A 20973-nucleotide genomic window follows, 5' to 3' on the forward strand; every position below is an offset into this window, starting at 1 on the left:
GAAGCGGTTGACTTCACTCTTTTTTTCACCGATTTCTAATAAATACCTTCAAATGATAATCCACATTCTTCAGCTGAATTTCCGGTATCTGCCGGCTAAATGGTCTGACTACAGAGAAATTAAACGTGTCAAAGAAAAGCCACTAAGTGTCAGTGCTGTGAACATGCCGCTGTTCACACTAATGGAAATAGTCTTCCTTTATCCTAAACAGCAAGCTAATCTTTCAGAATCTTGTTCCTCGTTCGCAGAATAAAAATAAAATGAAGATAAATATTGGTGAGAATTTTCAGGCTATGATAGCCTGAACAAGCTATCATCTCATTAAAACTGATAGCAAACCTAATATTATCTCTCCTTCCATCCCAGAATCACCTTCACCTCACAACATCTAAAAGTGGTGTGAAATGCAAACTTCTAAAAGTTCAACTTCTAAAGTAGAATAGGTAGATCCGCACGATGGAACGCTGCATGTAGCCACTAAAATGATATTACAGACATGGAAAGACTTTTCCAACATATTTCCAAATGCAAAAAGTTGGACAGGTGGAAAGACAATATATATTATTATCACATTTTTGTTAAACAATTCATTTATATAATCATTTATGTGGAAAGAATGGCAGAAAAAAAGAATAAATGGGGGCTGGAAAGAAAGAACCAAATTGTTAGCAGTAATTATTATCTCTGGATGGTGGAATTTGGGGGGATTTTAATTTTAGTTTTCCTAAAAGATAGTTTTTTGTTTAACTTAGTTTTCTAAAATGTGTGTATGTATCCAGTTTTTTTTTTTTTTCGTTTAATAATAAAAGGACCAACTCTAGCAGCTTAAACACATAAGTGGTTTGTCTCAAGAAATCTGGGAACAGTTAGCTCTCCAATGGAACAATGGAACAGTGCTCTTTCCAGCTTTCTTTTCTGCCATTTTTATTTTATTTTATTTTTTGTCCATATGGCACACGTGGGATCTTAGCTCTCCAACCAGGGGAACCATGCCTCCTGCCTTGGAAGGACCAGTCTTAACTAGTGGGCTGCCAGGGAAGTCCCTCTGCTCTGCCATTCTTAATGCACAGGCCACATTCCAAGCATGTTGTCTCATTGTGCTAAGATGATTGCCAGACCTCCAGACCTCACATCTATATTCAGCTAGAAAGCGAAGAGACAAAAACCCTGTTTATATCTCATTTCCTTGAACTGTGTAACATGACTACCACTCAGTTCAGTTCAGTTCAGTCGCTCAGTTGTGTCCAACTCCCACCAGCTACAAGGAATTCTAATGAAATAAGTGTTTTAAGCTGAGTGTATTGTTACCCAATTCAAAATTAGAATTTCACTGATAAGGAAGAAAAATGGATGGATAGGGAGTGGACAATCAACTGTTTCTGCCACACTCTTCTAATAGGAAAGTCAAAATTTCTAGGCGTAAGACCTTCAAAATAAGTCCCCTATCTGCCTCCCCAGCCTTCCCGTCCTTCTCTTCCATCTCCTTTTGAGTTATTAGAAGGCTTCCCAGCCCTGTTTGATGGCTCTTGTCTTTGAACCTTTTCACTTGTTCACACACAATTGCCTTCCTAGTTAAAGGGAGGCAGCATGTGACCTAGGCCCAACCAATCAGATGTGCTCACTGCCCCCAACTTTCAATCAGAGGTATTAATGCAAAGAAGCAGGGAGGGTAAGGATCCACCCTGTTGGTAAGCAGAGGCCACAGTGGCAGCTGCAGAGATTGCTAAGGGTAGCAGCACCAAGGTTACAAATGAAGTTTACAGTCAGTCCTTCAACAGCAGCAACAGTAGTGTCATCATTCCACAGTGTCATCATTCCACATTGATCTTGGACTTTGCCTAGCCTAACTTACTCCTGTCCCATCTTCCAAAAGTGGCTGTGCAGCCCTCCTGGCGATCCTATGAACTATTTTATTTCCTTCCAGTAAGTATTCTGCTTAAATCAGGCCCAGTCAATTTCTTTTCTTCCAAACACCAGATGTGGCTTCCCTCTTCACCTCACCATTACCTGCTGGGAAAACTCATGTTCTTTCTTTAAATGTCACCTTCTGGGTAAAGCATTCCTGCAACTTCCAGGTTTGACCCCAGAGGCCCCATTTTTATTCTTTTATTCTCGCTACTTATTATAGCAAATCTCACGTTGAACTATTTCTGCCCGTTTGCCTCTCTGCCCACTAAACGGTAAATTTCCTGAGAATGTAAAAAGGGATCATGTCTCATCTTTGTATCCCTGACTAGCACAGAAAAGGTACTCTATAAATCTTTAATAAAGGAATGAATAAATATATGAATCAACACACAAGTCCACAGTCCACCCCTAGAATACCCTGGAAAAAATGGCCGGAGGGAAGCAAACTTGTTATCTTCCTTTTGAAGACTACTTACCTTTGCCTCAAGAGCAATTCTCCTGGGTTTCCTTACCCTACTGCTCTCCACCCGGGTGTCCTTTCCCAATAAAATCTCTTGCTTTGTCAGCACATGTGTCTCCTCGGACAATTCATTTCTGAGCGTTAGACAAGAGCCCAGTTCCGGGCCCTGGAAGGTGTCCACCTTCCTGCAACAAATGGTGACCCTGGTGGGATTCTTCTTTGCTGAGATTGACATCCTGACCACTCGGGGTACTCAGGGGCCAGCTTGCCTGCCAATGGACCAGACCCAGCGGCCACAACTGGGACCCTTTTGTCCCTGGTCTCCTCCTGACGTGGACGACTGGCCAGAGTGCCCCAACCGGTAAGGAACAAGAGACTTTATTGACCTCTCTCCCCTTCCCTCTCTCTTTCCTCTCCTTAACCCTTCCTATCCTTCCCTGTTTTTCTAGTCCCGTGGTCCTGGACGAAGGAATCTGGTCAAAGGGCCCTCAGCCTAAGCTGAGGATTGGAGACTGATCGCCTCCTCTTGGCAGAGAACTCGAATTCTGGTTCTGGTCTGGTCTGATTTCTGATAGGGCCGAGTTCCAGTCCTCCCTTCTCTGGAGGCCCAGAGAAAAGTTCCAAAACGCCTGGGCATCTGTAGGTGGCAGGAGACGTCTGTAAAGCCACCCCTTTCGCCCCCCACCTCCCGCCCCTTCTTCTTTCAACCTGGCTTCCTTTCCTCCCTTGAAATCTTTGATGTTAATACTTGGATTCTTGTATTTAAGGGCTTCCCTGGTGGTGCAGAGGTTAAAGCGTCTGCCTGCAATGTGGGAGACCTGGGTTCAATCCCTCGATCGGCAAGATCCCCTAGAGAAGGAAATGGCAACCCACTCCAGTATTCTTGCCTGGAGAATCCCATGGACGGAGGAGCTTGGTGGGCTACAGTCCACGGATCACAAAGAGTCGGACACGACTGTGCGACTTCACTTCACTTTCACTTTACCTTTGCCTCAGGCTTCCCAGGTGGTGCAGTGGTAAAGAATCCGCCTCCCAATGCAGGTTCCTGAATTGGGAAGATCCCCTGAAGGAGGGAATGGCAACCCACTCCAGTATTCTTGCCTGGAAAATCCTATGGACAAAGGAGCCTGGTGTGCTACAGTCCATAGGGTCACAAAGAATCAGACACAACTGAAGCGACTTAGACACGCAACCTTTGTCTTAGCATGAACGTGAGTTAATTTAAGATATAACATCTTCCTCCCTTCCCTACCTTTCCATTTCCTTCCCTTTCCTTATTTTTTCCTTGCCATCTTTTTATTTTTCTTCTGTCCCCTTGTCTTGTAGCACTGAAAGAACCAACTGAACCAGGAGGCAAGTGCATACAGACCTCTATCTCTCTGGGCAACCTCCATGCCCATCTCCCTACGATTGGTTCCCTTTCACCCTGGCCTCCATGTAACCTGAATGTCATCTCTCTCTGTGGGGAGCAAAGAAAAATCCACAGAAGATTTTGGAGGAGATGTGGAAGTGGTTCTGTAGCACACTCCTCAGAGGACACAACCTCAACTTCTTCTCCTTCCACGTTTGTCTTCATCCCAGTTCCCCAGCACCTTCACTCTCCTGTGCATCCCTGAAGCCTACAATTTCCAACCCAACTTCATATGGTGAATTTTTGAGGATTTTCCCCCAAGATCCCAGCTCTCTCACTCTTTTATAATACAGAGTAATTAAGTCTCATCCCCGTGCATTGGCATCAGTGTGCCCAACAATCAAAGAGCCCCTCTTAGAAGGCAGAGGAAGTTATAAATATGATTCCAAAGTCTCCTTACCCTACCTCAGATATTTCTCTATCCACTTCTATTAATACAAAATAAATCCTTAAAAAAGTAAATAAATAAATCCTTCAACTTCCCAGAAAATTTTTTCAATGTAGATAAACTGAAGAGAATTTTTTGTAAATTGTAATTAGTCGATCTGTAAGCAAATGCTGAACTCTTAACCATCCCTCCTCACCTTCCAAATCCAGGTCCTTCTCCATCTGTGCTTCCAGTTTGCAGCATCTCTACCCACTGAGCAGGACATACCCACTTGGAATTATCCTGATACTTCCTATTCCCCACCTCATCTATCCACCCCAAGTGCCCCTGAGGTTACCCCTAAATATGCTCAGAATCCACTTTGTTCCAAATCTACCACCATCACCCAATCTAAGTCAACATCACCTCTCAGGCTGATTACTTCTCAGCCTCCTGTCTCCCCCATCTACTCTTCCTCCCCTTTAATCCACTGTCCATTAAATAAAATTCAAAAATTTAATATACTGGGAATTACCTGGTAGTTATGACTCTTCTTTCACTGCTGTGGGCCCAGGTTCAATCCCTGGTAGGGGAACTAAGATCCAGCAAGCCACGTGACACAGCCAAAGAAATACTTAATGCACATTTGGTCTAATAACTCTGCTCTGAAGACCTTTCTTGAGATTCCCAAGTGCTCTTACAATAAAGACTAAACTCCCTACAATGACTCCTTAGCTCCCCATGATCCTGCCAGCATTCCAAGTGGGCTTCTCCCACTCATTCTCTGGCAAGATATACTGTCCTTTCCTTTAGCTTCTTGAAGAGATCCCACTCTTTCCCACCTTAGGAATTTTATGTATGTTCCAGTGTAACCCTCCCCATCAAATTAGGTTGCCTTCTTATGTGATTTCATACCATTTTATTCTTTTTTTTTTTTTCACAACATTTACTGTACTATGTGACACATTAGTATGAATATTTGTTTAATTTCTCTCTGCATGTGAACATATAGTGTGGGATATATATGTGTGTTTAACCACTGAAACTCCTTATCTGGTCCTTAGTGGGCCCGCAATAAATAATTTTGCTGAATGACTTTTGTGGTTGAGAAGATCAGCGAGCACAAGGTCTCAAAATGGGACTCCTCTGGTGGCCCAGTGGTTGGGAATCCACCTTGCAATATGGGGGACAAGGGTTTGATCCTGGGCAAGGAACTAAGTTCCCACATGCCTCAAAGCAACTAAGTCCACAGCAGAAGGATCCTGCATGAGGCAACAGAGATCCCCCTATGCTGCAACCAAGAACTGATGCAACCAAATAAATTTGTTTAAACAGATCTCAGAATACTTGAAACAGTAGGAGATAGAGTCTCTAATGAGGGTGGGTATACTCTGCTTTCCTTCAGCTTTCAGGGATGAATCAAAACTGTACCTGAGGGACTTCCCTGGTGGCTCAGTGGTAAAGAATCTGCCCGCCAATGCACAGCACAGAGCTTTGATCCCCAGTTCAGAAAGATCCCACATGCTGCGGAGTAACTAAACCCATGCACCACAACTACTGAGCCTGTGCTCTAGAGCCCAGGAGCCACAACCACTCAAGCCCTCAAGCTCTAGAGCTTCTGCTCTTCTATAAGAGAGGCCACTCCGATGAGAAGCCCGCACACCACACTGAAGACCCAGCACAGCCCAAAATAAATATAAATAAATAAAAACTGTTTAAAAAATTATGCCTGAATAGATTTGTGTCCTGACTGCATAGATCAGCAGGAGTGTTGCAGCTGAACCAACTGATGTATTGCAGCACTCTCTAGTATGATTTATGAAGCTGTTATTTTGTTTTAACACATCATGTTTATTGTAAAGGAGTTTCATCCCCAGTGGTTTCATTGCTGGAAACCTACACTGGGGTGTGTAGTGTGGCTGGGGAAAAGCGATTCAGAGATAGGGCTGGCCTAGAACACGGCAACCCACTCCAATATTCTTGCCTGGAGAATCCCATGGACGGAGGAGCCTGGTGGGTTACAGTCCACGGGGTCGCAAAGAGTCGGACACGACTGAGCAACTTCACTCACTCACTCAGAACATGTATAAAACTTATATTCCAAGTCCCTTCTGGCCCTGACAAACCCCCCATGCCCACTTCTGAAGGCATCACTCCCCAATGTGCCCACATCCTCAAGAACATCTGGTCTTAGGCCTTTTCTAAATGCAAGAGCGGAAACAACTAACAATGATGCCTAAGTCATAGTCCCTGCAGGAGCTAGAGAGACAGAACTTGTGACACTGGAATTTTCAGATAGAACAGATGATTTGTTCTAATCTGAAGCAATGATGGAGAAAACTTAAGAGCTTTCAGCTCTTGTTTTAATCACTAGTTTCCTTCCCAACATACATGAAGTTAATCAGACAAGCTCACTCAGGCTGGTAGACTGGATGCCACAGGAAACTGGTTATTTCTTTTTCCTTCCCATTTTCCCTCACTTCTACTCATCAGTCCTAGGCCTGGGGACACTCAAGAGTTGAATTCCAAGACCTAAAGAGTGGATGGGAGGGACTTAGATTTACCTTAGCTTAGTTAGTCCTAGACCTGGGGACACTCTTTCATGGGTTGGATTCCAAGGCCTAAAGAGGGACTTAGGTTTACCTTAGCTGCTTTGTCTGGTACTATGCTGCCAGGGGAGGCATGAGTGAACAAGGCCAGGTACCCATTGGTATCTCTAGGCCAATCAGGAGACACCAGTGACAGAGAACATGGCCCATGGGTTTCATGCTCTTGATGTTCTTTGATGCTTGAGGTCAGGGATGGAAAAGAGTCAGGAATTGCTCTGCTCCTCACTGAGGTGCTGAGGCAAGGCACAATCCTGGCCTGGTCAGCTCATCAATACCAGGTCCCACCCCAGAGATCTCAGAATCCTTTGTTCTTTCGTATCACATTCATTTCCAAACACTTCGGGGGGATATGTTTCCCTCCCAAACATAGTCATTTGAGACAAACTCAAAGTATTTGTCTAGAGAGGCAATTTTTTGCATATTTCACCTGACACCATATTTCATTCTAAGAGATAAGTATATACAGTGTCCATATAAAAGGTATTTATCTTCCAGATGTTAAGACACATGCATCAGTGGAGAAAGACTGTTATTGTTCTGACATCATATATATTGGGACGTTGGAGCACAGAAATACCATACTTCCTTTTGGTACATATTTGTAGTACAAAGATCAGCAAAGTTTTACTGTAAAAGATCAGCTAGTAGATATTGCTTTACAGGTCATGCGGTTTCTGTTGCAACTACTCAGCTCTTTGTAACCTGTAAGAAGACATAAACAAATGAGTTCCAACAAAACTTTATTTACATGACCAGGCAGCAGTGAGAGGGTAACAGGTAGCAAGGCCAAAGGTCCCCAAGCAGCAAGAAGAAATAAACTGCAAGTGGCAGATGTTTTCCCTTCCCTACACAAAATTAAAGAGTGCTCAACTCTTTGGGACCCCATGGACTGTAGCCCACCAGGCTCTTCTGTCCATGGGACTTTCCAGGCAAGGATACTGGAGTTGTTTGCCATTTCCTTCTCCAGGGGATCTTCCCAACCCAGGATCAAACCTGGGTCTCCTGAATTGCAGGTAGATTCTTTACCAACTGAGCTACCAGAGAAGCCCTCATGGCTTTCTAACAGACATAAAACACTTTGCTAAAAACTGGCAAGGGGGCACTCTTTCTGTCCCCTTCTGATGTCTATGTCACAAGCTTTCCCTATCTCTATTATACTTCAATAAAACTTTGCTACACAAAAAGTTCCAAGTAGTCAAGCCTCATCTCTGACCCTGGATCGAAATCCTCTCCTCTGGAGGTCACCAATCCCGGCGTAACACACAGCTTGTAGCAGCAACCTTTCAGCAGGCTGGATTGGCCCACAGGCTGGAGTTCACAATCCCTGCTCTAGAGGACTCTCCCCGGTATAATTTTAAAAAAAGAAAAAGTCTTTCCAAGTCATAATTGTTAAAATACAATTAATTGGGACATTGTTAAGAGGCTGTTAACATTTCACTTATGGTATCACATTTATATTAATACCTAGCTATGAAATCTTACAATTCCCATTAATATAAATATATCTGGCTCAGTGGTAAAGAATCCACCTGCCAGTGCAGGATTCCCAGGTTCGATCCCTGGGTTCAGAAGTTCCCCAGGAGAAGGAAATGGCAAACCACTCCAGTATTCTTGCCTGGGAAATCCCATGGACAGAGGAGCCTGGCAGGCTATAGTCCATGGGGTCACAAGAGTCAGACATGACTTAGCGACTAAACAAGAAGAAGAAAAGATATCAAGAAAAGACATCAGTAATACATACATGAAACAAAATTGGGAGTAAATGTTTTCTCAGATCATTCCATCTCAATACATCAACGTGAATACATTGGAATACAATCTCAATACATTTGGAGTTCTTTCCTGTACATCATGCTTGTCAGCTCCACTCAGCAGACTGATAGGGTGCAGACCGTGGAAATACCTGCTTATTTTCTTCTCTTTCTGTATTTTGCCATGTAGGCCTCTGCTCTGAAATAAGAAGGTATTGGATCTGCTGTTGTAAACAAAGCCATTCAGCCTTTGAGCATCTTAAGGTGAGGTTTGAATTCATGTTTGCAAGTTTATTTGCAAACTGCCCTGAGCAAGCAGGAAGAAGAGGGACTTTGAAGTCAGAGCAACCAGGCTTCAAATCTAGGCTCCTTTCCTTTCTTGCTGTGTAACTTTGGGCTTGTTAACTTAACCTTTCTCAGCCTTAGTTTCCTTATCTACTAAGAGGCAATAATTATTACTTCTACACTGTGGCATGATCAGAGCCATTTTCTGAACTGGAACCATAGGTCTGGCACTGTGGTAAGTGCTTTGTATACATTGTTTCATTTAACTCTGGAAACAGGTCACAGCTAGTTTACCAGTGAGGAACTGAGGGTGGGATCACATGCTGTTATGTCTTTCCCCTTTTTCCAGAGCTGGTCCCTCACAACAGTGTCTAGGACCAACTCAAAGGAGCCACTGGATAGGGATGAAAGAGGTCTTTCGATTTATGTTGCTGGGGTGCAATTTTCTTTGTTCTGTTGTCTGTCTCAGCTGGATAAATTAGGGAACAAGTTGCCAGGGAGTTGATAGGTAAAGCTGCCCACGCTCTGGTAAGGATGTGTTTGAGACTAGCTGAGGCCTTCTCTAACAAACTAGCAGCTCCTTTGAGATTCTCTTATGTGGGCTTTTTTCCCCTGATGCCTTTAACCGTTCATTATTGGTTTCAAAAATATAACTTCCCAGCCTGTGTTACATTCCTCCTTCCAACTCCAGTCCACTCCAGTTGTTTTTTTTTTGTTTTGTTTTTTAACTTATTTGACTGCAGCGGGTCTTAGTTGCAGCACGTAAACTCTTGGCTGCAGCATGTGAGATCTAGTTCCCTGGCTGGGGTTGAACCCAGGCCCCTTGCATTGGGAATGCAGAGTCTTAGCCACCAAACCACCAGAGAAGTCCCTGCCCCTGCTTTCTAAATGTATGTATCAACTGCATGATATGTGTCTTAACCCCGGATGTGAGATGACCTATCTCTGGGAAGGAAAAATCTGATTTGGAGGACCCTCTTTCCTGCATCTTCTGGACTTGCTAAGTCTGTCTGGCCACTATCATTGCCTCTTCTTAGACAATGATCTGAACCACCAATCTCCCCAATGGATCCCCTTGGCGGGCAGAATAAAGGCAAACTCCCTAGCTTAGGAGTCTTAGCAAAGGCCCCTCAAAATTTGGCCCTGACATCTTTATTACCTTCTTTCAAAGTACTCCCCAACATGATGCTGGAAGTGTTAATCTGACTTAACAACATCTCCCACAGAACAACTTAGCAGTTTCTCAGACGCTGGCACTCTTGGCTCTCCTTAATGGCTGATTTGGAATATACACACCCAGCAACATGCTCGTACACATATATACACACACACTACCCCACACACACAGATTTGAGGATGAAGGAAAATTCAATTCATGTTCTTCCTTTTCTGTCCCATGTTCAAGAAATACTCCAGAAAAGCCAACAAGAATATCCGGTATTATATATCAGGGAAGCCAAGAATGGAAACACCAGGAATCCTTTTATACAGCAAGACAAAGTGAAGATTTCTTTTTAGTTAAATTATGTTGACTTGCTTATTAAATAGGCAATATATTCTTATAGATCAAAATCATAGTGGTTCCCTCCCTTCCCTGGCATCCTGCCAACATCACCTTCCTGGACCACCAGCTATCAGTTTCTCGTTTTTTCTTTCGGCACCTTCTTTATGCACACACAAGAATATACATATTTTTAAAACAATGTTAGCATCCTATACAAACTGTTCTGAACCTTCTTTTGCTATTGAAAAGAACATTGTGAACATCTTTCCATAAAAAGCTTTCTCATTAAAAATGGCCTCTGCTAACTCAAATACCACCTGCAGGTAGAGCTCAGTGCCTCAGAATGAATGGACCCAAATTTATTTAACCAAATCGTTGTTGACGATCATTCAAGTTTTCCAATCTTTTCAGTTTACCAAAAAAAAAAAAAAAATGCTTAAAAGAAAATCTTGTGTGTGTGTATACAATTATATATGACATTTTCTAAAGCAAGAAGCTTAATCTCTGTTACCCATTTTCATGTACAATTGGGAGAAAGGGGTCAGCCCTTTGAGCACCTAGCAAGAATTCGCTACAAGAAATCAAACTCTAAAAGCATAGTCAAACCTCAATAAAGCTGAAAAATAAATAAAATAAAAAGGTATAGTCTACACAAATAACCTAGAAAGAAAAGGGAAGCCTCCACTCTGGTAATCTATTTCATTTCCAGGGGAAAGGGAGGATCAGAAGTAAAAGTACTCATTTACCTTTTGACATCTCAAGTGAGTTAATTTCCGTTTCCCTTCTCTTCTTCCTGTTTCCCCTCCCTGCTGCTTGGCTCCACATTCTACCCAGTAGCTACCGGGCTTCCTGGGATTTTTATTAACAATTGAAGATGCTCCAGGAATCATTTCTGTGACCTCAGCCAATGGCCTCTGGGCATAATGCTCACTGCCTCTGGCTCATAAAAAAGACAGCAAAGGCTGATGTTACAAATAATGCAGGTCTGGAACTTTCCCTGAAGAATGACAATGATTATTCGTAAGGCAAGGGAGTGATGGAAGGTCCACAAGACCCACTCTCAGTTCCTGCTTCTATTTTCAGGGGTGATATGTATGACTTGATGAATTTTTTCAGTACCTATATTAATATCATGCCACAGTCCCAACTCCTTTTCAAGACTGACTTGAGGGTGCATCCATTGCAGAAACAAATTTATTTCTTTTTTTTTAATATAAATTTATTTATTTTAATTGGAGGTTAATTACTTTACAAAAATTTATTTCTTAAATGCAGGCAAAGAGGCCCAGAGACACTCTTATCTATTGCTTTTCCTGTTCCTGTTTTTGCCATGAAAATTAGCTAATATATGGTTCAAATCTACTTGTAACAATTTGATTTTGCCTTACATTCATCCAAGCTTGAAAAATGACCAGAGCTCAGGCAGATTGATGCTTCTTGGCCACTCGTTTCTAACATGTATTAATACACCAGCACCACCAGCACCAACTTTGAGTAAATTATTCTTTGTTTTTACCCCCAATGCTTTTTAAACTTCATTAAAACAGAAACCCCTAAACATTTTTCCTGATTGTCTCTATGAAACACCCAGACTGCTGACAACTAGGCTGTATCTTCATATTTTCAATTTTTTAATTTTTTGGCCACACCACACATCACGTGGGATCCTAGTTCCCCAACCAGGGAGCCAACCTGTGCCCCCTTCTTTGGAAGCACAGGGTCTTAATCACCGGACCATCAGGGAAGTCCCCGTATTTCAATATCTTAGCTGCTCTTTTTTATTATCTATTACTATTACAACAGCATTCCCATTGAGGGGAATGTTGGGCTATTGAGGGAATAGGAGAGATTTTCATTGGTCAAAAACCAAAATTCAATTGAGTAAACTTGAAGATCTAATTGGCTTTCTTCAATAATTCTTGAATCAGGCAGCGACCCAATCAGTAAATAGAGAAGCTCTGAGGCAGAATGAGGGTGAGGCAAGAAGGTATTAGCAAAAGAAAGGATTCTTTTAGGCCAGGCTGATGTCTTTGGGCGAAAGGGAACAGTAGGGGTCTTTATCACAAAGGATTCCTCAAAAGGGCTGATGAGGAAATTTCAGATTGACTGTTTAAGCGGTCACTTTTCTAGTAGGTGTTGAAACTGCAACTAAATCTTGGTATTTTAGGGGACAAATGATTTCATTTGGGGTCTCTTTTTCTAAACACATTTTTTTAAGGTAATAGTCTCTCTCCCTTTTTAAAAATATGAATTTATTTATTTGGTTTCACAAGGTTTTATTTGCAGCACATGGGCTCTTCGATCTTTGCAGCATGCAGGATCTTTAGTTGAGACACGTGGAATCTACTTCCCTGAGGGGGGAGTGAACCTGGACCCCTAGCATTGGGGGGCAGAGTCTTAGCCGCTGGGCCACCAGTGAAGTCCCTTGACACATCCTTCTGCTAAAGCCCACCACACAGCTACATCATTTCCAATTATGACTCTTCTGCAATGTCACAAGTTCTAGTGGGCATTATATTTGGAAAAAAAAAAAAAAGTATCAAAATGTTTATATCTGTTCTAAAAAGTAGGTTTTATTATTCAGGTATGGTAAGGACAACAGAGATTATCATTGAAAAGATAATTTGTTATTCACAGTATTGACTGAAAAAAAAAAATGCACTGGGTGAGAGTTGTGAGTTAAGTTTTTACTGGGGGCAATAGCCCAGGAGAGAGTTCTCAGGAATTGCTCCAAAGTGGTTGGGGGAAGGTCAGTACTTTATTTGATTTTAGTGAAGGGAGATAAGTACAGACAAACACACATATAAACAGAAGGTTGCTGCTAGTCATGAGGAGGGGATGTCTCTGTTAATTATTTTAGTGCTTTTCTAAATATGAGAAGATTCAAAAAACTGGACTCATAAAATCTCCTGAAAATATTTAACTATCCAAAACCTGTTCTGCCAGTTTATCCAGAGTACAGAGTGCCTCATGCCTGATCTCCACCCTGAACTTCTTTCAGGTCAGAGACTGAAGTAGCCCAACCTAATCCTTATAGCGGCAGATGTTGTTGTTAAGTCACTAAGTTGTGTCCAACTCTTTGTGGTAGCCCACCATGCTCCTCTGTCCATGGAATTCTCGAGGCAAGAATACTGGAGTGGGTTCCTTCGCCAGGGGATTTTCCCAACCCAGGGATCAAACCCACGTGTCCTGCATTTTATACATTGGCAGGCAGCTTCTTTACCACTGAGCTACCAGGGAAGCCCACAGAGGCAGATGGCAAGTGACAATTTTTAGCTGGCAACAGTTACCAAAGGGAGGGGTCATGCCAAGCCATGGGTCTGTCCAGAAGTAGAGGAAGCAAAGGGGAAAGTTGGGCAAGAGGCTCCATTTTAGTTTCTGTGAGGAGCTGGGAAGACAGGGCAAATAGGTTTAGGATTGGCTAGTTTGAATGATTTCAGCAGGCTGTTGGGTACTTAAGGTTTATTCCTAGTTGTCTGGTATCTGGCCCTGGAGTGATCAAGACAGAGTAATAGTGGCCCACAGGTGGTGGAGGTACGGACTCAGGATTGGTTCACTTGCATATAAAAGGTATGCTTGCAGCTGAGATGTTCACTGTCTCCAGGAACTGGTTGCCCTGGGAGGGACAGTCTCTCCAGGGTTAGTAAGGCCCCAGATGTCAAAGCACCAAAAATATAGAAAATGAAAGGGCATGATTAATAGAGTAGCAGCAAGTATCTCAGGAAGAAACTGAAAGCACACCCAACTTAGGGCAATCCTATATGGGCTTAGTAAGAAAAGACTATTTTCGACGGTTATGGAGAGGGTACAGAAAACTCACAAGGGACAGGAAAGTGGTGAAAACAAGGAATGTCCCTTGCCATCTAGTTCTGCAAGGATTACTGTCAATGACCAACAGTACACCCTAAAAGGAATTCAGGACTAAGAAAAAGTTGAGGCATTCTATGCTTCAGGGAAACAGGCCCTGAGATAGTAATATGAACCCAGAGTCTTGCACCTTCCCACACTTAGAAAAGCACAAGAATAATTAACTGAGATACCTGCTCCCTGTGCAGCAAATGTCTACTGAGACGTGTGCTGGGCCGCACCTACTCCTTAGTCAATATCACATTATATACTCACCTCTCCCCTTACATCCTCAGAGCAGTTCCTCAGAGCTCTCTGAAAGGCTGTCTCCCAGGTTGTAGTCCTTACTGAGTCCCCAGATAAAACTGAAACTTCGTTTTCTCACTGTGCCTTTTATGAGGAGAGGGAGTGGACACCAGAACTCAGAAGGGAGTTCTGAGGAAAGGACTGTCCCTGAGGAGTCCGCAGCGATCCTGAAGGCAGAGAGCTGAACCTGCTCACTCTTCTGCCTCCCTCCACACCCTGAGTGGGCCTCCCCATGGTCCAAACGCCTCTAGTCAGTCTCTGTAGCTAGAAACCGGGCAGAGAGTGGGTCCAAGGGGGCAGGAGGAGATAGCAGGACTCTGATTTACATAAAACTTGGAAAACAGAAAATAAAAATACTTATACCTAATCAAGCACCTGACACACCAACTTTATAACAATGGTCTATTTCCTTCCTGTTCTATTTGTATATAGTTTAGTACAGAACTGTATTTAAAATTCAATCATTGCACTTCCCTAATGGTCCAGTGGCAAGAATCTACTTGCTAGTGCTGGAGGACACAGGTTCAATGTGCCACAACGACTAAAGCCTGAACGCCCTAGAACCTGTGCTCCACAACGTGAGAAGCCACCGCGATGAGAAGTCCGCACACTGCAGCCAGAGGGTAGCCTCTACTCTCGGCAACTAGCTCGTGCGCAGCAACAAGGACCCACATGATGTACTCTGCATATAACTTAAATAAGCAGGGTGACAATACACATCCTTGAGGTATTCCTTCCCCAGTTTGGAACGAATCCATTGTTCCATGTCCGGTTCTAACTGTTGCTTCCTGACCTGCATACAGATTTCTCAGGAGGCAGGTCAGGAGGCAGGTCAGGTGGTCTGGTATTCGGGTCTCTTTTAAGAATTTTCCACAGCTCGTTGTGATCTACACAGTTAAAGGCTTTGGCGTAGTCAGTAAAGCAGAAGTAGATGTTTTTCTGGAACTCTTTTGCTTTTTCAATGATCCAACGGATGCTGGCAATTTGATCTTTTGTTCCTCTGCCTTTTCTAAATCCAGCTTGAACATCTGGAAGTTCTTGGTTCACATACTGTTGAAGCCTGGCTTGAAGAATTTTGAGCATTACTTTGCTAGCATGTGAGATGAGTGCAATTGTGCAGTGATTTAAACATTCTTTGGTATTGCCTTTTTTTGGGATTGGAATGAAAACTGACCTTTTCCAGTCCTGTGACCACTGCTGAGTTTCCCAGATTTGCTGACACTTGAATGGAGCACTTTCACAGTATCATCTTTTAGGATTTGAAGTAGCTTAACTGGGATTCCATCACCTCCACTAGCTTTGTTTGTAGAGATGCTTCCTAAGGCCCACTCAACTTTGCATTCTAGGATGTCTGGTTCTAGGTGAGTGATCACACCATCATGGTTTTCTGGGTCATGAAAATCTTTTTTGTATAGTTCATCTGTGTATTCTTGCCACCTCTTAATCTCTTCTGTTTCTGTTAGGTCTATACCATTCCTGTCCTTTATTGTGCCCATCTTTGCATGAAGTGTTCCCTTGGTATCTCTAATTTTCTTGAAGAGATCTCTAGTCTTTCCCATTCCATTGTTTTCCTCTATTTATTTAAATTGATCACTTAGGAAGGCTTTCTTATCTTTCCCTGCTGTTCTTGGAACTCTGCATTTGGATGCGTATATCTTTCCTTTGCTCCTTTGGCTTTAGTTCCTCTTCTTTTCTCGACTATTTGTAAGATCTCCTCAGACAACCATTTTGCCTTTTTGCATTTCTTTTCTTGGGGATGGTCTTGATCCCTGCCTCCTGTACATGGTCACAAACCTCCCTCCATAGTTCTTCAGGCACTCTATCAGATCTAATCCTTTGAATCTATTTGTCACTTCCACTGTATAATTGTAAGGGATTTGATTTAGGTCATACCTGAATGGTCTAGTGGTTTTCCCTACTTTCTTCAATTTAAGTCTGAAGTTGGCAAAAAGGAGTTCATGATTTGAGCCACAGTCAGCTCCCAGTCTTGTTTCTGCTGACTGTATAGAGCGTCTCCATCTTTGACAGCAAAGAATATACTCAGTCTGATTTCAGTATTGACCATATGGTGATGTCCACATGTAGAGTTGTCTTTTGTGTTGTTGGAAGACGGTGTTTGCTATGACCAGTGCGTTCTCTTGACAAAACTGTTAGCCTTTGCCCTCCTTCATTTTGTACTCCAAGGTCAAACTTGCCTGTTCCTCCAGGTATCTCTTGACTTCCTACTTTTGCATTCCAGTCCCCTATGATTAAAAGGACATCTTTTTTGGTTGTTAGTTCTAGAAGGTCTTGTAGGTCTTCATAGAACCATTCAACTTCAGCTTCTTTGGCATTAGTGGGTTGGGGCATAGACTTCGATTACTGTGATATTGAATGGTTTGCCTTGGAGATGAACAGAGATCATTCTATCGTTTTTGAGATTGCATCCAAGTACTGCAATTCAGACTCCTTTGTTGACTATGAGGGGCTACTCCATTTCTTCTAAGGGATTCTTGCCCACAGTAGTAGATATAAAAGTCATCTGAATTAAATTCACCCATCCCAGTCCATTTTAATTCACTGATTCCTAAAATGTCGATATTCACTCCTGCCGTCTCCTGTTTGACCACTCCTAATTTACCTTGATTCATGGATCTAACATTCCAAGTTCCTATGCGATATTGCTCTTTACAACAAAGGACTTTACTTCCATCACCAGTCACATCCACAACTGACTGTTGTTTTCGCTTTGGCTCCATCTCTTCATTCTTTCTGGAGTTATTTCTCCACTCTTCTCTAGTAACATATTGGGCACCTACCAACCTGGGGAGTTCATCTTTCAGTGTCACACCTTTTTGCCTTTTTATAGTGTTTATGGGATTCTCGAGGCAAGAATACTGAAGTGGTTTGCCATTCCCTTCTCCAGTGGACCAGGTTTCATCAGATGGCCTCACTGGTGCTGACCAGAAAATTCCAAACTGAGCAGTTAAAACTACATTCCTGGAAGAGACTGAAACTGCAACTAGGGTAAGTTCTAAGTTTCAGTTCGGTGATGTGAGCTTAGCACTCATGACTTCATTAGAGGCCTGTTGCTTCTTTTGTAACAATAGTATATTTTATATTTTTCATTAAAATTATTTCATAAGGTTTTTGCTCTCCTTTGTCTTCATAATCATGATTTTTAATGCCTCTGTAATAAACTAAACAGTAGCTGCATCAAATTTAATGAAGCAATGATACACTGTGGCTGCTTCCTTTTTTAATTTTTGCTAAACAGCAATGTTAAATAATGTAATGTACATCCCTGAGATAGAAGTTTTTCCCATATTTTATTTTATTTCTTTAGGATCTACATCTCCAGGAATGAGAATATTGAAGCTGAGGATATGAACATTTTTGTGGCTCCAAATACATATTCCTAAATTACATTCCTAAAGAGGTGTACCAATGCCTAGTGCTACCAGTAATGCATAAGAAAGCTGTGATCATAAAATACTTATCTACCTTGAATATTATCACTTGCAACTTTTTTTTGCTAATTTAACAGGTGACATGCTCATTTTTATTAATTTGCTTTTCTTTGATTACTATTACTGTTTCTGTATTTTACTGTATCTTTGTTTACTAGTTGTACTTACTGCTTAGTTTTTGACTTTATACTGAATCAGCAACCAGTCCCTAAAACTGCTGCTGAAATTGACTCTTGGAGGAATCCTCACTGAAAACAATTGAGCATCATGGTGATAAGACAGTAATTTCAAAGGAAAGAGGCTAATGAATTTCAAGTTAAGGGTTTATGGTCTTAACATCTACTTTTCTGGGAAGTTTATTATTTAACTCTATTGGATTACAAGATAGATCCACCTCTTCCCTAGTACCCTTCTTGCCCCTGTTTCACCACTTAAAAGAACTTTTGCAAAACTAAATTCAGTCTGACTGACTGCAGTAGCCAATCATATTACTTTCTGTTCTTTATTGGCAATATGATGACCCAGCATCCATCCCAGGAAATACTGGCCTTGCCTGACTGATTCTGAGAGATATATGGGTCTATTATGGCATAGACCATATTATTATCATCATCATCAGTCATCCTCTTCTCTCTTTCATCATTTCACAGGTTATTTGAAGAAGTATCTTCCTTGACCCACCAGAATCCAGGGCAGTGAAGGGGTTCTTATTATATCAGAGATTCTCAAAAATTAGAAGAATCACCTATGACAGATTACTAAAATCACGACCCTTGCACCTCATTGTTGGAGATTCAGATTCAGTAGATATGAGGTGACCCCAGGAATCTACACTGTTTTTTAATGATTGAGAAGGAGAGGAGTCTAATGACCAAAAAAACACTGGCATAAATCCTTGAGATAGGAAGTAAATTTGTATTAAAAATATTCAACATAGAGGCAGAAAAGAGGCTAGCAGTGGGGAGATTGGGGAGTATAGGTCATTAAGAGCTCCCTCTGAGCCCATTCTCCAAAGTGTCAGTGTGGAGGAAACTGCAAATAATGCCAGAATTGGGTGGAGAGCGTGGTCAAAGTACACCCAGAGCAACTTTCAAAATTGCAGGATTGTTTAAGATTTCTTCTAGGTTATATTCATGAAATGTCAGTGGTGAACAAGGATACCAGCTAACCACACTGTAGAGGTGCAGAAGCAAAGAAACAACCAAATCTTGTGTCTTTTCCAACAGCACAGCAGCTAGCAAATACATTTGGGGCGGGGGGCGCGGGGACCTGTCTCCTACTCCTGGCCCAAGGCTGCCATCTTGTGGCCATCTGAGGAATGGCGATGCAAGCTTATACATTTTAAGAACTTTTGTTTTAGGGGAGGATATGAATATATTGGTCCCCTGGAAGAAGTCTTTACATTTTCTTCTCACATCCTCTATAAAATTTTAGCTTGGATAAAACCTACTTTGGCTAATTCTGAAAATAGAAAAAAACCTACTCAGATAAGCATAGAAATTTACAACAGAAAAGATTTTAGAAATCACCTTATGAAGAAATAGCCTTGCTTTTTGTAAAACTAGTTCACCAAAATGCCAACACCTTGATGTGTCTATCACTCTGCAAAAATCACTAAAGACCACATTATACATTTTTCACACAGTAACTGTGCATCGTGAAATTCCTCTTTATCCTGAAATGAAATCACTCCTAAGGAAAGACTTCATTTGATACTCATTGCAGAAACCAACCTCCTCTGTTTGAAGTGCTCTCCCTGGCTCGTTTTTCTTTACGGCTTCAACTATACATGTATATCTACAGTTCTGATGTCTTCCCTTGAGCAAAGGAAAAATCCTTGTTTCCAAACCCTTGGTAAACACCTCCAGTACTCTGTCATTTTCTTGTTTCCTCTCTGAAACGACTTGTAAGGCTCTACTCTCATCATTGAAAAGCACAAAACATCAAGTACACGTACACATATATACAAAAATCTACCCTGGGCAAGCACTTTAGTTGTCCTCAGCACAGCTTTGGGCACTGTACCAAATGCACAAATAGTGTCAGAGCTCAGTGAGGTGGAAGCCACCGCGGGGAGGGGGACTCGCAGAGACTGATTGCCAAATAGAAAATAGAAGAGCAGTCCCTGGCAGCACTCACAGAAAAGAGTTAAACAGTTACATGCACACAGATTTTTTTTTTCCTCTAGCTCTCTGTAAGAAAATTTTTATCATAGATTTGTACAGAATTATCATAAATACAGTGTTATTGTAACAGACTACTTTTTGTTGAACTGTTGTGTGTGAGGTCAGGGGTTCAACAAGATCTGGTGGTGAACAATATAGTCCCTGCTTCAAGGAGCTCACAGTCTTGTGGCAGCGATAGGCAATAACCAAGAACAAGCAAGTGATATACGCTACAGCAGGTGCAGACTGGTTCAGATGCTGTTCAGTGCAGGGCAAGCAAGGGAGGCTTCCTGGTGTAACCCAGCTCCCTCACTTTACTGAGGAGAAAAATATTCCGTTGGCCAAAAAGTTCACTCAGATTTTTCCATAACATTTTATGAAAACCCAAGCAAATTCTTTGGCCAACTCACTAAATCATCTGTATATAATGGTTTGCCCAGTGTTTCTGAGTTAGTAAATGGCAGCTCCAAGACCAAAAGCCATGTCCGTGATTCCCAACTAACAACGGCCCAGAGGAGCATGGCTTGTTCAGGAAATTCAACGCTGTCTCATGGGGCTACGTTGATTGCTAAGGCAGTGTATGCATCTGTCTAGATTTCTAGTCCCACCCTCCTTACCTCCGCCTCAACCTCTCCCTCTTTTTAGATTTCAGTTCTCCGTCATTCTCCTTATTCAAAGTAACAGAAGATCGTTCCCAAGATGAACATATACTGAAGATGTTTAGACTATGTTGTGGTAGAAAAAAGAAGCAAAGACAAAAGAGAAGAAGAGTTTAAGTTAAAGCTTTACTCTTTTGACTTTTTAGTATGGAATGCATTCGCTTCCTAGAGATGCCAAAACAAAGAACCAGAGAGTAGGTAACCTGAGCCAACAAAAACATTTATTGTCCTGTGGTCCTGGAGGCCAGAAATC

Source organism: Ovis canadensis, chromosome 25 (genome assembly GCF_042477335.2).
Source record: "Ovis canadensis isolate MfBH-ARS-UI-01 breed Bighorn chromosome 25, ARS-UI_OviCan_v2, whole genome shotgun sequence".
In the NCBI taxonomy this organism is placed as follows: domain Eukaryota; kingdom Metazoa; phylum Chordata; class Mammalia; order Artiodactyla; family Bovidae; genus Ovis; species Ovis canadensis.